Here is a 17,483-nt window from a genome sequence, read left to right on the forward strand (position 1 = left end):
CCACAGATAGAATCGGGGGCTGACTTTCTTTCTGCTCTCTCCCTCACTCTTTCTCCTCCCTGGTTCTGGAGGTGTGCAGTCCTGGGAACTCCTGGGTCCTGGGAAGGCTCCTGAGAACCTGGAAGCAAGTACCAAGGGCGGTAGAACTCATGGTTGGTTGGTTGGTTGTTTTTTTTTAGCTGGAGGGCCCTTAAGATGGTCAGTAGATGGGCCAATACTGCCCTCTGAGGTCCTGGACTGTATCCACGAGGAAGCATGTTTCCTCATTCCTATTTGATGGGGTTCGAAGGGCACGTCCACATGAGCAGCCAGGGCCCATGACCCTGGCAGCTCTGTGGGGATGACTCATCAATCAGACCAACAGCCACCAGGTAAGGGCCCATTTCCCACTAGCTAGTTCCCTTTCCCCCAGGCTAAGAAAGTCCCCAGGTGGCTAAAAAACCACTACCCCAGCCTCAGAAAAGGGAGAAAAGCGGCTCCTTCAATCCTGCACAGAAACTCCATGACCTTAGTCATCAAAAGCCTTTGAATTCCAATACCCTACCCCCAGAAAACATGAAGTGCACTCCTGCAAGAAAATATGCAAATAACTCAGGCATGTAAGTTACCTAGAATGATGAAGTCAAGTGCTCCTGGGCCAGAGGAAAAGCAAAACGAGGTCAGGGCAGCATCACAGCCCTGGCCCACCCAGGCTCTCCCGGCTTCCTCCAAGAAATGCCCCTCAAAATTCCCCCAAATTTGGTTCCATCAGGATTAAAGAATAGGCTGATTTTATTAAGTAACTGTTTTTTAACCACTATTATTTTTTTTCCATACCAAAAATAATTTACGATGCAACATTCAAGGGTTTTAATCAATTTTCTCCCAAAACGGCCAGGAGAGAGACTAAAATCACCTGTTGCTATTGCAACCAAAGATGATAACTGCATGAATTCATGAAGTGCCCTTCACTCACTTGTTATGCTTTTAAATGTCTCCCATCCACCCTGATCAATTCCCTCACTTTCTCCCCACAATGGTTACTCTATTCTTGTACGAAGAAACCGAGGACCAGAACGGCGTGTCACTCAGCAGAGAACACGGGACCAGGGACTCCAGCCTGGCACTGCAGAACCTGGTATCTGGTCACATGGAAACACAGGTACGAGATTTTTAACGTCTTATAATTGAACCTATTACTCACACGGCCCGTGAAAAGGTGGTGATTTGTTTGTTACACTGGGGCAGTGACTTAGTACATGTGCTTTAGGACCAGTCAAATCTGGATTCAGGGTTTTCTAGACACCATGCCCTTCTGGGGACAGGGCTCAGTGTCACGAATGCAAGTCTAGGACAGATGGACAGAGGGGCTGAGCCAGTGGCACTGAGCCATGGGAAAGCTCTGTGCTCTAGAGCGCCCCCTGCCCACATCACCTGGGAGGCTCACTGTTCTGCAGAAATGGAAACACCTGTGAAAACAGCCAGGGCTGGGCAGCAGGTAGACCCTTGAAGGAAATCCCTATTTCCTCAGGTCAAATGTTGCCACCTGCCCTGGGGAGAGGGTTGAGGCTGGCCGGAGGAAGGCTCCTGCACAAGCATTGCCTTCAGTGCCATTTCTCCTTGGGTAGCCCTGTACTAACCTGCCCTACGCAGTAACCATGGAAACAGGAGCTGCCTGTCAGCCATACTGCACAGACACATGCTCCCTGTTGGCAGCGTCCCTCGGGCTAAGAGAGGCTGAAAGCAAGTTCAAAGTCTCTTTCCCAAAGTGCCACGGTCCCTGCTAGGTCAGGCTCCCAGGGAGGTGGACCTGCTCTTGGAGATGGCATGGGGGGAGAGGCCTGTGCAGAGAAGGTGCTTACCAGGAATCTGCTTTCCCCTGGTCCAGGGAAACCGGGAAAACACACACCCATATCCCCCATTTCCCTCCCCAAAGCTGGCTCCGGTGTGCATTGGACCTTACGTGCAGTGAGGTGCTCTGGGTTATTGTCAAGCAGCCCTGGGGACAGTGGCACTGCCCATGGTGGAGGGCAGGCTGTGACCAGAGAGCACGGGTCCAGGGCTGCAAATGCTGGCGTGTCCCTGCCTGCAGGGACTCACTCATGCATCGGTGAGCACCAGTCGTCATGGCCAAAGCAGCCCAACCTCGCAGCAACCACTGAGACTGCCTCTCCAGAAAGACGGAACTTTCCTGGCTTTTTGTCTTTACTAAACCCCAGTGACTGGGCTCTGGGGGAACAAAGACAGCTTTAATGAGCCAGGGAGGGAGGGAATGCTGCCAGTGCTGTTTCTCCTGGCCTCCTAGGAAGCAGGGAAGGAAGACTGGGAACAACTCCTAAATCTCTGAGGACGCCCTTTGCGGGCTCAGCAAGAACCTGGGAAGCTGAGGGCCAGAAAAGGCGCCCATCTATCAGCAACCCTGCTTCCCAAAGCTCCCCAGTCACCTGGCCTGTCCATGGGACTCTGCGCACAGTAAACCAGGAGGCCAGGCGGGGGGTGGGAGGGGGAGCTCGGTGTCAGAGAGCACACACCCTCCCCGTAACAGGCGACTGGGTTGGGGGAGCAGAGCTGGAAATCGTGAGAATGAGGAGAGGCCTTCGGGGATGAGGTCACCTCCTCACATCAGGCTCGGTGACTACAAAGCTGTCTGAGACAGCTCAACATATTTTTCTACATGCAAATGTGATTTATTCCTTGTTCCAAATAGGAATGCAAATTGGACTTGGAGAGAGGAGGGCAGAAAGGGCCGGCCCAGCTCTCTGGGCTACTTAGTGGACTGCTGTGGATAAGATGCTGGCAGGGCTGGTGCACACGGAGCGTGAGTTTACGCAGTGCGCACACCCTGGTCCGACAGTCCCCCACGTCCGGAACCCACGCTGATCTGCCCAGCACACGAACAAGGAGACAAAGTACTCACAAACAGGCTTCTCTCTACCGGGTCTTCTGTCCTCCCACGAATTTCTACTCCTCTAATTAGCTGTCAAAATTGCGTGACTGACAATGTGAAGCAAAATTAGGCGAGCACCGGCCATGGCTTTGCTTTCTTGCATTATCACATACAATTTCATCTCAGACATCCCCCCTGACCATCACCATTTTTTGGCATCACCCCAGAAACCCTACATTGTACAAGCCCTATTTCCTGCTTCTAGCATTAAGCCGAAATGAAAAGAATGTGTATGGGGCATAATTCCAACCTCTCAAACTACTCAGACTTGCTGGCGGTCTCAGCCTTCTTTAGAGTGTATGAAATCATGGGCCCTCCTCCCAGAACAAAAGGCACACACTGTAATGTTTTACATATAATTTCAGGGATTCCTGTGTGTCCTGCAGCCCATCAGCACATCCCTGGGAGTCTGACCCACACAAGCCGATGCGCCGTCCACCTCCTCCCACGCTTCCTTCTATCCCGCACCGCTCCCCCCCCCCCCACTGTGCAGGCACCACACCCTGAGCAGTCATTTGTTTCTCTTGTCATCATAGCTCCTACGTCTTCTTTGCTGTGCACATTTCTAGATCCCCCTCCTCCCACTTTTGGTAAGTGTGAGCTACATAAGCAACTAACAACAGTGACCCAAAGCCCCTCAGAGGCTCCTCCCACGCAGAGCAATGCACAAATGGGCTGAGGGGCACCTGCCAGACGAGGATGGGAAGGCTCGGCAGCAAACAGCAGCTGCATTGTCTCCTGTCTCCACTGCCACGAGCTCTCCCGCCTCACAAGCATGTCTGCAAAATCACACCTTCCAAAGCTGAGCTGCAAGGCAGCAGGGTAGAGGGAGTGCGGGGACGGCTTCAAGTCTTCACTGCACCACCAGCAAGCTGGGTGACCTTGGGAAATTCTTTAACGGCTCTTAGCCTCAATTTGCTCCTCTGACTTGTGAGGTTTTTGCGAGGATCAGGTAAGACAGCATAAAGAAACTGGCACCCAACCCACAATGGGCACTCAGCACACGGGAGCCTCCCTTCCCTTTCAAAGGAGAAGGACACACCCTGTCTCCCCGCTGGCTCCTCCTGCAGGGCGCGTGCCCAACTGCACCCTAAATCTCACACATTGGGCTACAGGAGCCATGCCCCAGGCTCCTCGCAGGCTCCAGGGGCAATACTGTGACTCTTAGACCTTGAAAGCCAGGGAACAATGGGGAGGAGTTTAAGAAGGTTTTTTAGGCCTTAAAATATATTTTAGCCTTAAAGTTTTAAGATCACATGTTAAAACTGCACATAAGCTCAGGTGTCTCAGATGACTTTCTACTGGAGTCTTTGCTGTGTGCAGAGATGCTCGTCCGCACGACGGCCTGTGTGTGCGGCACCTGTCCACAGGCCTTGCTGGGTGCTGCTGGTCCATCCCAGCCACTGAGCTCTCCACCCCCTGCCCCAGGACCTGGGTCACACCTCTTCTTTCCACGGTCCCCACACCAAATTGGCTGCAGGACTGGGCTTCAGCCTATGTCCTGCCTGGATGCCCTGACTGATGCCCCTCCCCCGCACCCTCCCCTTGCCCAGCCCTCCAGGTTCTTGCCCCAGGACCAGATCTACCACATGAGTCTAGAGTCCCAGGGGACCAACTGCATGTGCCTGACTCGGTCACTGGCCGGTGTTCCTGGTCACTGACGCCAACCACTTCTAGAACTAGAACTGTGCCCGGCATAGCCCCTTGGACCTGTGCTGGCCCTGCCCAGCGACTCTCGCTAGACCTTCTGTGTCCTCCCAGACACAGTCCCCACTGTGCTGCCTCCTCTCAGTCCCCACTGTCAGTAATTGCCGAAGTTGCAGTGTGTTCTTCCAATGCCACTCCATGCCTGCCACCCACCTAGAAAGGCAACCACATGTCGGAGTGGATGAAGCAGGCGTGGAAGAGTGTGCTCAAAAAGGCAGGGACCCTGGGGTGCAGGGTGGGCTGTGCCAGGGGCGAGGGGGAGTCGGGGCTAACTCCACCCATTTCAGCCTTGAAAACTTGACTAAGTAAAACAGCAAACGACCTTATTAATTCCTTCTTCTCTATTTCCAAGCAAATTCCAGCCATCTGAATGAAATATTTCCATAGGAAAAGATCCTTCTCTCGTGGTTGTAAATTGATCACCAGCATTACCATCTGAGTGACACACTGGTTACCTCTGTGCCCTGCCCAAAAAGCTGTGAGAGCCCATTCAGACCTGGAGTGTTTAGCCTGGGGGCAGGGCGGGGTTGATCTTTATTTTTTGGTAGAGAAAGAAGCGAGGAGAGCACCCAGGTCATCGTGGGTGTGAGCAAGGACAGACGGAGCCTGCTGGCTACTTTGAACACAAGTCAGTTGCCAGGAGGGCTGCGGTTGGTTAGGGCAGGAGACGGACACACAGGCACCGTGGCGAGCAGTGCTCCTTTCCCTCTGCTGTGGGAGCAGCTTTAAACACCTGTGAGGGGAGACGCCCCTCACCCAGCTGGCAGATGGGGCCCGTTTGCTTACCACCACATGCAGAGCAGCTACAACGTGACTCTGAGTAACCCCTCCCAACCACAGACTTCAGGGGTGTGTTCCCAGAGACTGTAGTCATGGAAACCTCTCTACCTTTCCACTGGGTCGGGGGTGAAGGTGGGGGTGGGGGGAGGCTGCTCCAAGGAGCCATCATCACTCAACCCATATGAAAGGTCCCCAGGAGCCAATGTTGATACAGAGCTTTCACCACAGTGTCTCATTTAGTACTCACACTAGGAGACACGTATTATTATCTCCATTACACATGTGAGGTTACTCAGTTCTTAGAGTTAATAATTAAAACAACTATGACTCAGAGTGGCTGGATCTATCGGATATGATAATGGAAGCCTGGGTTCCACCGGGTGGCCTGGAGTACCTTATCTTGTGCAAATCCAAAAGGCGGAAATGTGCCTGCTCCAGCAAACCCCTCCCTCCTACTGAGTAGGGATATTCTGGGCAACACAGACAGGGGACTTACCCGAACTATCCCCAGGCAGAGACCTTAGTCCATTCATTGCTGATGGGAAAGGGCAGGGGCAGATGGATGCTGAGGCCAGAGTGTGAGGAGAGCCAGGATGCAGCAAAACCAATAGCACTGGCAATGGCTGGAGAGCTAAGGGACCTCCGTTGTCTTCAATGAACTCATCAGTGGGGCCCTAGGGTACATTGCCTGTGAAGAACTGTGTTGATTACCAGCCAGATTCTCCACTTCCTAAAGTCGTCAGCTGCCAAGCACTATGCCACCCACAGAAGTGACATCCAGATGGTCAACATTCCCGGTGCCCAAGGTGCGGACAACAGGTTCTTTCTGTCAGTGGTTCAAAGGACAGCACTATGCCAGGCCCTGCAGCGTGCACCCGGAGGAGTGGAAGGGCAGGGTGGAGGAAAGGGAGTCACCAGGGACAGCAGCAGGGATTCACCGGGTCGCACTCTAGGCAGCCACACCGGCCTCGCAGTTGGTCCACTTGTGACAACGCGTGTGGGAATTTTTCCAATGCCAAACTCTAAGGGGAATCCACAGCCTCTCTGCCCCGCCCCCTCACCCCTACGACTTCTCTGTAACCACGTGGATCTGACCATCAAACTGAGAGGCCATAGGTGTGCAGCCCATAAATAAACCAGGAGGGAGATAAACTAGAAAAAGATGAGTATAGGGCTTACAAAGATCAAAAAGAAAATATATCTACAAAACATATATTTACACATGTTCCCTGAGCAGGCAGAGACAACTAGAAAATATAGCCTACTATACTTCTGATCCCGAAAATTCAGAGGGAAATGATGTAAATAGCAGAGAAACATTATTACATATAAAAGCTTTACCCCATGGCATGAGTATTCATACTTATGATGGATGTGTTAGCCAATCAGAACGCTCAACACTGAATGGTCAAGTAGTCATGTGACCTAAGTTAGACCAATCAGACTCCTTCCCTAAAATTTTTCAAACTAGAGCAGAGGGAAAGGCTCCTTCCCTCCCCTTAAAGACCAAAGCTTTAAAATTTTAAGTTAAGTAGCCTACACAGCCATGTGCTCCCACAACGTGCAGAAGCTGATCTGAGATGATGCAGTCAGCGTGCTGAGGGAAGGAGATGCAGGGACTGAGAGCCCAGAGGTGTCTCTCTCCCCCTGAACAGTCATCCACCCAGGCCACGTCACCTTGCCCTTCCCAGTCATAAATTTCCCAGCTCACATCAGCAGTTTGAGAGTTTATGGGTTCATTTTATGAGTGTGAGAGTAGGTAAAACTTGAGATCAAGATACAATGCACTGGCCTTGACTGGCATGGCTCAGTTGGTTGAGCGTCGTCCCACAAATCGAAAGGTCCCCAGTTCAACCCCTGGGCAGAGCACATGCCTGGGCTGTGGGCTGATCCCAGATTGGGGCGCATATGAGAAGCAACCAATCGTTGTTGCTCTCTCACATCGATGTATCTCTCCTTCTCTCTCTCCCTTTCTTCCCTTCTCTTTAAAAGTCAATAAATAAAATCTTTTTTTAAAAAACATAATACATTTTTATGACTCTACTGGAGTTCATGTGCAAAAGATGTGATCCCTATATCTGAGAAACACTAAAAAGCAGGCAACATAAACTGATGTTACATGAAAACTTGGACAATGCATGCCCAATAATGACAGGGTTGAACATTCGTGTTTCAGCGATGGGTGGAAACTAGTGGCATTCCATTAAAGAACGGCATTGTCTGGAGTTTCCAAGGATAAAGTAGACATGAATAAGCGTCCAGAAAGAGGGAGAGGCATTCATGGATTTGGAATGTCCTGTGCCACTGGATGGAGGTGTGAGTTCTGTTCCCACACCCAGCCCCACCCTAGACCCCTCCCAGGCGAGGGGAGAACACTATCCCATGGCTGACACAACCCTGCCCGTCATGCAGGCAGCAGCACCATCCGAAGTTCCTGGAGGACGTTTCCAGAGGCTATGCTGCCTTGTAGAAAGACAGAAAACCTGATTCCGAGGGACTGGCTGAGACAGTCCCTTCCTAAGGCCAGGGGGACTTGACCGGGTAAATTGATAACCTGGGCGGGCAGCTCTCAGGACTTCTTTCTAGGGAGAGGAAAATTTGAATTGCCCCCAAAGCCCATTTAGATCTTTCCAAATTTGCTCCTTCCAGTCTTTAGGTGGACACGGCCTGGAAGCAGGCCTGGAGCCCAGATTCTCATTTTGTGTGGCCTGATGGGGCCTCCTTCACCCACTGCTATTGCTCCATTTAGGCCAGTGAGGAACCTGGCTCCATCTCTGCCTTCCAGCACCCGCCGTAGAAGTGCTCGTTAGAGTGAGCTCTGTCCTAGTCTGTTGCCCTCAGGACCCATGTCTCATTCATGGCCACCTTCCAACACCCAGAAGAATGCCTGAACAGGAGAGGGGCCAGCGACTGTTTAGAGATAGCACAGGGATTCTCAACAAACACTTGGAAGTAGTTTGCACAGAAAGTGTGCTTTCATATATCTAGGCAAAGGCTTCTTATTCATCATATTTGCAGAAAGAGAGGGGCCTCCCCCCTCAAATGGCACAGATCTGTGAAGGCATGAGACAAGACTTGGCACGAGGGTCCTGGTCCTCACTGGGTGAACCAGCCTTGCCATCCCAGCATCTGAATTCAGGGTGGCTCCCTCTTCAGTCCTCAGAAGCACCTCCCTATCTCAACTGTGCACAACCTGGGCTCCCAAGTGGGAGGAAGCTTCCCAGACACAGCGGCTCTTAACTCCCATCGCCTGCGCTCTGCATGAGCTGCCCCTGAATGCTCTGAGAGCCCGGAGAGATGAGGGCGTGGGCCTCTTCTGCTGAGGCTTTGCCATAAAGACCAGGAGAAGACAGAGGGAAGGAGCCTGGGCCGTCACAGACTGGGCTGGGCCACTCAGACCCTTTGAAAAACACCCACCTGGGCCTGGGAAAAGGAAGAATCCAACTGGAGACTGGTGGTCACAGGAAACAGGCCACCCGCTTCATCATTTCTTCTGCACAAAAAGCTCTTTTGAGAGTGTGAATGGAGGCTTTATGCAGTAAGTTCTCGTCCACAGGCTAATAAACATGTGAAATGGCCTCTCAGACCAGGTTCCTGCAGCCTGGACACTGAGGTCATTCAAGAAACAATTAGATGCCATCTGGAGAGAGCTGGGACTCTAAAGGAAATTGCCTCGAAGGGCCAAACAGCCTGTTTTCATTCCCAAAGTCTGACACATCCTTATCCTCACTGACATAAAGGATGCATGGAGCTCAGCCAGCTAACCCACGCTGGGAGCACAAATGGGCAAACGCAGCGGCAATTAATACTTAAGCTTAAGGATCAGGAGAGCGTCCATTCCCCGCCCGCCCCAAGTAATGCCTCCCTCGACTGCGCTTTCCGCGCTTTCCCATCCGAGCTGAGCCTCTGTGCCATAAACCAGGCCTTGGCCTCCCCAAGCTTGGGGTGTTCATGGTTTTAATATAAAGCAATTAGAGCAGAACAACAACTGCTTCAGGCCCAGCTCTTTAAGGCACATAGTGAGCCATAAAAATGAACTGACCATACAAAACAGCGTTTACTGGGGCTTCACAAGCCACTCCGCTGCAAAGACTAGGCCCGCCACAGAGAACTCTCATTCCCAGGCTAGAATCTCAAGTTTTTCATATTTTTAGAAAAAAATTGAGTGTCTCTTTTCTATTAGTAATCAGTATCTTTAGATATAAAATGCAATGGTTGAGCAAGCTGGTTTAAAAAATACACTCAGCTAGAGAATAATATACAGATTTAGGTGAACAGGAGGAGGTGACTTGTGTTCTAAGTGTTTCTGCAGCTTCCTAACAGCTGTCACAGAGCCGGGGACCCTCCAGGACACGGTGCTCCAAGTGACATTTACACTGAAAGCAATGATGGGTAAAACTGCTGGGATCTTAGCACCAAGCTAGGGAGAGGCACCAAACTGGATAAGTAGTCGCTGCATTTCTTGACCATCATATATATTTTTTAATTTTGTTTATTATTATATTTTTTAGAGAGAGGGCACGGGAGGGAGAAAGAGAGGGTGAGAAACATTGACATGTGAGAGAAACATTGACAGGTTGCCCCTCACACGCTTCCAACTGGGAACCTGGCCCAAAACCCACACATGTGCCCTGACTGGGAATCAAACCTTTCCATCCACAGGCCAGCTTTCAATCCATGGAGCCACACCAGCCAGGGCAAAAATTTATTTTTAAATATTAAAAAAATTAAAAATATATTTCTTTTAAAACTGCATCTAAGCTGCCCCTAAGAAGTCCTTGGTGAGGCAGTAAGAATCGCTCACTTTATCACGTCCCTTTACTGCTCTGAGAGGCAGAATGCACACGAGGCCCTTCTCCCACATCCCCAAGCACACAGTTGTCTCCAGGGGAAGGAAGTGTGCAATTAAATTGTGAGCTCGACTAGCTGCTTTTCCATGAACACCGTTTCCACCTCAAAGAATGTCTGACAAACTCTGGTTGCTCAGACATGGGTATTTATTTATTTGGCATGCCTTTGCCAGAAAATGAACAAAGTGAGCCTGTCACTTCAAGGAAAACAACTGGCAGTATTTGTTGTCAAAGATAAACTTGAACTTTCAACTGGAAATTAAATTTGGGGAAACTTGTATTCGCCACCACGGGTTTGACAGCTTCCCAATACTTTCATGATTTTTCTGATGTGTAGGGATAGTAGCGAATATGAGTCTTTGATATTATTGTAGAGTAAAACATGCTAACATTTGAAAGATCTGAATAACCCAGTAGACCAATATTTTTCAAATGACCAATGCACAATGGTACGAAATCACACATGGGTAAAAGATCCATTGAAATCGACAGATGGACCAGTGGATTTTTAAGGGAACAGAGCAAGACAAAAAAAAGTTCATTAATATGGCCTCAGATTGCATGTTGCAATTAACCTTTATAAAACTACAACTTCTTAGCATGACCTCAAAGGAACTGTATCTTTACTCATCTGAAAAGTCTATTAAAGTATTTCACCTGGGGGTTCAGGGGTGGGTGAAATGGGTGAAGGGGGTCAAAAGGTACAAATTTCCAGTCGGAAATGAGTAAGTCACGGAATGTAGTGTCCAGTACGGTGACTCCAGTTAGTATCGCTGCTCTGTGTATTTGAAAGGAGCCAGGAGAGTGGGGCTTAAAAGCTCTCATGACAAGAAAAAAGTTTTTTGTAACTACGTGTGGTGACGGATGTTAATTGGACTTACTGTGGTGGTCATTTGCAATACGTACAAATATTGAATCATTGCACTGTACACCTGAAACTAACACAATGTTATGCCTTACTATAGTATAGTTATGCCAACTATACCTTAATACAAAAATATTCCTCCCTTCTTAAACTATGTATCTGTGCAAAGCCTGATTTTTTTTCCGACTTCAAACAGATTGAAGGCAGAGATGAGAATCGAGCTGCCTTCCTTCAGACGAGACTCTGTGGAGATGTGCACGAACATAAAACAGTGCCATTCTCCTGCGAAATTTGGTCTCGGGAAATTATTATTTTTCATAAAAATTGTTATTTATAGCCACACGATGGGTTTATTATTAGGAGAAACTAAATATTAAAATCCCCATATTTTAAGTTGTAATTCAATACACCAATCACTAAAACTTCACATAACAAAAGCTCTTTTGAGGTGCTTAATTTTTCAGAGTGAAAAGGGATCTTGAGAGCAAAGAGATTGAGAACGTTCGCTCTAACACATCTAAGCTACTTGTTTTACACAATTTTGATTGAGCCATAGTTCTTAGCATCACCTATAGTGCAGACTAAGGTACTTAAATAAGGGGGTGTTCTTATTTTTATAAGTAACTATTGCATTATATACCCCGAATCTCCTTTCTTCACTGCCCGTTCTGCTATCACAGGTCCCAACTATCATCAGCTCTCATCTGAACAGTCACAATGGCCACCCTACAGCTCTCCCTGCACCCAGCTGTCTGCCAGCAGCCAGAAGCCAAAGTGACCCTGAGACGGCTCCGCATCTCCCTCTGTAGGTCAGTGTCCTCACTCAGACACAGAAGCCCCATGCAGTCTGCCTCGTCCCCCCTTCCCCACCCTCTCAGATCAGCTTCCACCGCTCTTGCTCAAGTCCACCGGCTCCAGCCACTCTGGCCTCAGAGTTGTTCCTGAGGGGAAGAGGTGAACTCCAGCTTCGTGGCCTTGCTCTGTCCTTTTCTCTTAAGGCAACACACTCGACTTGCCCCTCCACCTCAACACATAAGACCCACAGAGGCAGGGGCACTGTTTTGTCCGCTGCTGTATCCTCAGCTCCTGGGACAGTGACCAGCAGATGGCAGATACTCAATAAAGACTTGTTAAATTACTATGGCATATAAAACAAACATGACTATATTTGTTAAATAACCGCAAAACTGTTTTTGATAAGAAAACATTAAGAAGAACCCATATGTCAGTAGGGAACTGGTTAAATATAATTGTATCTTATATAATGCAATACTGGATAGCCATTCAAGAGATAGGTAGACCTATTTATTTAACATGAAGTCCAATGAAAAAAAGCAAGTTGCAAAGCAATATGTAGTTATATATATATTTTATCAATCAGTACTGTTCCCCAACTCAGCCTTCTTGATCTCCTAACAGTTGGACCCTCTCAGATCTCCCAAGAGCCCCTGAAGCTTCCTCACTTCACTTCCTCACTGTCTCTCCACTCAGGAAATACGAGAGCGAGAGCGCCTATGCCTCCCACAGGGCGGGCCTCCACCTCCTGCGCTCTGCCCTGCTCTGCCCAGCCTGGGTGAGCGTCCCACAGGCACGGGGTCTTCCCTGCGAATCTCTAGCACGTTGATAATGTCTTTGGTCTTACCCAGTGTCATCCTCCTTCCTGTCACGCTACCATTTTTTTTCGATTGTCAAATCACAATTCAAATGCATTTTTCAAAGGAAATTTCTTGTTTACCACAGGTAAAACTTCAAATCAACACCAACCCCCTGCAAAATCTACATATTGTATCACAGTGTCTTAAGCCTTTTTGCCTAAGATGTTAGACAATAATTCTAATGCCTTGAAAATTTTAATGTCTTATATAAAGTCAATAAAAACAACTTGCATTTTTGTACACTTTAAACACAGTTCTTCGTCTGAAGTTGTAACTATAACACTATTATTATATATTTAATGTGAAAAGCTCCCAGAATAATTTAGAAACTGAATTGTAGTTAAATGCTACTGTTGTGACATTTGATAACCACTAGAGGGCAGAGCTTAACAGCAAATGCTTCTCATGCTAAAAAGCCTGAAGACTGAAGAATTACTGGGACCCCATAACAAGATCTGCACCCCTATGTTCGTTGCAGCCTTATTTACAATAGCCACGATTTGGAAGCAGCCCAAGGTACATTTACACAATTGAATACTGCTCAGCTGTAAAAAAAAAAGGAATTTTACTCTTTGCAACAACATGGATGGACCTGGAAAATATTATGCTAAGTGAAACAGGTCAGTCAGAGAAAGACAAATACCATATGATTGCTCTTATATGTTTAATGCAATGAACAAAATAAACTAACAAACAAAATAGAAACAGAATTAATTATAGATACACAGAGCAGACTGACAGCTGTCAGAGGGGAGGAGGGTTAGGGAGCTAGGTGAAAAAGGTAAAGGAATTAAACAAAACGTAAAAAATGAAACAGACACGCAGACAACAGGGTGGTGATTAACAGAGGGAAAGCAGGTGGGGGAGGTGGAAGAGGGCAAAGGGCGGGATAGATGGTGGTGGAAAGGGACTTGACTTTGGGTGGCGAGTGCGTGGTGCAGTGTGCAGGTGTTGTGTGGCAGAGTTGTGCACTTGGAACCTGTGTGGTTTTGTGAACCACCGTCAGCCCAATAAATTCAATTTAAAAGAAGGTCTCCTGCTGAACTGAAGGGTCTGAGCCATAAAGGTTGCCATAACTACACTTTTAAAAGTGCACATCTCTGCCTAAACGTGTGAATATGTAAGGTGCCAATAGTGGCCTCACAGTTTTTGTTTGATACCAGATTGGTAAGAGAAGATAGACTAAAGTTAGGTGAGGGGCATTTTTGCTGTCATGCAACAAAATCACTGAAGAATTTTTGGAAAACTTAGAAATATAACTGTTACTTGCTTTAGGAAACCTTAAGATCTTTGGAAGAAGCTCATTTCCTCTTCTCTCATTTCAAATGCCCTTTGCATCTGGCTGTGTGTGGTCACCAGTCAGTGCATCGGTTACTAAATACGAGGTGGGGCAAAAGTAGACTTACAGTTGTAAATACAGGAAATGCAGAGTTTACGCTTATATTGTCATTTACGAATTATCATATTATTTTCCATACGACAACGTAAACCTGCTTTTGCCCCACTCTGCATTTATTGAGAAGGCAAGAGTAGGTCCCTGCACTCAGCGCTCACATTCCAATGAGGAGTCAGGGTTTCAGTAAGTAAACAAATAGGAATTGGGACAAGGGCCATGTGGATAACCCACAGAGAAATGAGACGAGGCAGGCTGCTTTGGGCAGGGGTCAGGAAGATCCCTCTGCGGCTGTGAAATCTGAGTCACGACGGACCAGCCACACAGGGAAGCAGGGGGACAGTCCCTCAACTTGTGTGTACTGAGCACTAGCTACACGGCAGGCGCCGCGCTAACGACGCTGTGTGTGTTCACTTGTCTGATTCCTGCATTCTCCCCTTTACCATTGAGGACACTGAGACCCAGCGAATTCCAGACACTTGCTCAAAGTCACACAACCAAGAAATGGTTAAGACGGGACTCTGCATCTTACTAGTTTCCTGGGGATGTTGTAATGAATTACCACAAGCTTGGTGGCTTTAAAATAGAAATNAATTTTTGGAAAACTTAGAAATATAACTGTTACTTGCTTTAGGAAACCTTAAGATCTTTGGAAGAAGCTCATTTCCTCTTCTTTCAGTTCAAATGCCCTTTGCATCTGGCTGTGTGTGGTCACCAGTCAGTGCATCGGTTACTAAATATGAGGTGGGGCAAAAGTAGACTTACAGTTGTAAATACAGGAAATGCAGAGTTTACGCTTATATTGTCATTTACGAATTATCATATTATTTTCCATACGACAACATAAACCTGCTTTTGCCCCACTCTGCATTTATTGAGAGGGCAAGAGTAGGTCCCTGCACTCAGCGCTCACATTCCAATGAGAAGTTAGGGTTTCAGTAAGTAAACAAATAGGAATTGGGACAAGGGCCATGTGGATAACCCACAGAGAAATGAGACGAGGCAGGCTGCTTTGGGCAGGGGTCAGGAAGATCCCTCTGCGGCTGTGAAATCTGAGTCACGACGGACCAGCCACACAGGGAAGCAGGGGGACAGTCCCTCAACTAGTGTGTACTGAGCACTAGCTACACGGCAGGCGCCGCGCTAACGACGCTGTGTGTGTTCACTTGTCTGATTCCTGCATTCTCCCCTTTACCATTGAGGACACTGAGACCCAGTGAATTCCAGACACTTGCTCAAAGTCACACAACCAAGAAATGGTTAAGACAGGACTTTGCATCTTACTAGTTTCCTGGGGATGTTGTAATGAATTACCACAAGCTTGGTGGCTTTAAAATAGAACTTTATTCTCTCATAGTTCTAAAATTAGCAGTCCAAACCCATGCTGTCGGCAGGGCTCTGTCCGAGGGCTCTGAGGAGGATCCTTCTCAGCTGCCCCAGCTCACGGGGGGGCCGTCCTCGGTGGTTGCTGGCCTGTGCACGCATCAGCCCTAGTCTGCTTCTGTGGTCCCATGGCACTGTCCCTGCGTGTTGTGTCTGTGTCTTAATTCCTCTCTTCTTTTAAGGACGCCAGTCACTGGATTAGGGCCCACCCTAATCCAGTATGACCTCATCTTAATTTGATCATATCTGCAACGACCTAACTTCCATATAAGGCCACATTCAAAAGTACTGGGAGGTGAGGACTTCACATATTTTTTGGAGGGAGACACAATTCAACCCACAACAGCATCTTAAGCACCCGCTTCAAACCACTCAGCTGTTCTACCTCAAAAAAACCTTCCAAGGCCAAGACCAGGGCGGTAGGAAAAGCTGACATGGAGGAGTATAGAGACTAAGGGGGATGGTGGGACATGAGGTCACAGGTAGGCAGACTCTCAAGTCCAGTTATAAAGCTGAGTCTAGTCGGAAGCCATAGCTTCAGTTCTTGCTTGCATGTTAGTTTTCTAGTCTCTTCACCACCTTGCATACTGTTTGGGACTTCAAAAAGAGTCCTCTTCCTTCAGCCAGGGACGAAGGCTGCAGCACAGAATACGAATGTGAATCTGGCCTCGTTCCATTCACAGGCTAGAAGCAGGCTCTTCAAGCACCTCCAGAGGGCAGCTCAGGGTTTGACCTTGATTCAAACTGTCCATTTCCAGAGGCCCTGGGAGAATTCACATCTGACTTGGGACACAGAGAAGACTCGGGCTGCACAGGCAGAGCGGTATCTGACCTGAGGAGTTAGCCAGGCAAGCCCTCAGCAAGGACAGCCAGGATTCGGGCACCTGTTCAACCAGCGGAGCTGAAGATGCTGACTGTGATGGGCCCAGCGGAGAGAGGCTGCTCTGAGCAGACAGGTCCACCTCGCGAGATGCTGAGATGCATCCAAATAGAGCCGTGCCGCACAGCGTTGTCCCCCATAATGCCAGGTCACAGAGCTGGCATGAGGACTCACTGCTGCATCACCAGGCGGGTGAGAGTGCTGTTGATGATGCAAGGATGCATCACCCCAAGGAAGTGGGGGCATGAAAACATGGGGTTCCTACTGAAAGCCCACGACGCACTGCTCGGAGGCAAAACAGGGGCAGTGTATGTGCGTAGGGACAGTCCAGAGCAGGTCAGCGAACCCTTCCTGCAACGGGCCAGAGAGTGAGTATTTCAGGCTTTGCCATCCATTCTGTTGTAACTACTCAACTCTACCATTATGGGGGCCACATGCAATTGAATGGATGTGGTTGTGTTTCTGTCAAACTTCACACTCCCATTGAAATTTGAATTTTATAATTTTCACAACCTTCTTTTGATTTTTTTAAAAAACATTAAAAAATATAAGATCAATTTTTAGCTTGAGGGCCATACAGTAGCAGGTGGCAGGCTAGCTTTGGTCTTAGGCTGTAGTTTGCTGAATCCCCCCCACCCCCAATATAATGATATACCCAAATGCTTGTGAATTAACTCAGTGACATTGTGGCAATAAGGCCTCCAACTGGAAATCTTTCCTCCCCTGGAATAGTTTACAGGTTTCTGGCGAGAAGCCAGGCACTCATGTGAGCTCTGGAACTGACCCTGGCTTCCTCTTCCTCACCTCCTGCATTTAGGTCCCAACAGGAACTGTCAACTCACCTAATACATGGCTCTTAATTCTGTCTCTAAAAGGCCTCCAGCACTGGCCCTGGCTTTCCATTCCTGCTGCAGATAGACCTTCCTGTTACCCACTGACTTCACTGAGAAAATACTAACACATGGTACACGCTCTGAACTCTACTGAGAGAACCAGCACAGTAAAAGACCCACAGGCTCAGCACTTTCTCTGTCTGATCAGCAG

The 17,483-nt window shown here is 48.4% G+C and overlaps 1 protein-coding gene and 1 long non-coding RNA gene across 3 annotated transcripts in view; one reads left to right on the top strand and one right to left on the bottom strand.

Annotated features, from left to right (window-relative positions):
- The window catches only part of BCAR3 (BCAR3 adaptor protein, NSP family member), a 116,895-nt gene that overhangs the window by 52,461 nt on the left and 46,951 nt on the right, over window positions 1-17,483 (bottom strand). The gene's annotated exons all lie outside the window — the stretch shown is intronic.
- LOC118986542 (uncharacterized) lies at window positions 65-3,601 on the top strand. Its single transcript, XR_005066402.1, has 3 exons — window positions 65-371; window positions 1,041-1,141; window positions 3,292-3,601. It is a non-coding gene; the product is annotated as an uncharacterized LOC118986542 (long non-coding RNA).

Source organism: Sturnira hondurensis, unplaced genomic scaffold, assembly GCF_014824575.4.
Source record: "Sturnira hondurensis isolate 20B ecotype Veracruz unplaced genomic scaffold, ASM1482457v3 Scaffold0004322, whole genome shotgun sequence".
NCBI lineage: Eukaryota > Metazoa > Chordata > Mammalia > Chiroptera > Phyllostomidae > Sturnira > Sturnira hondurensis.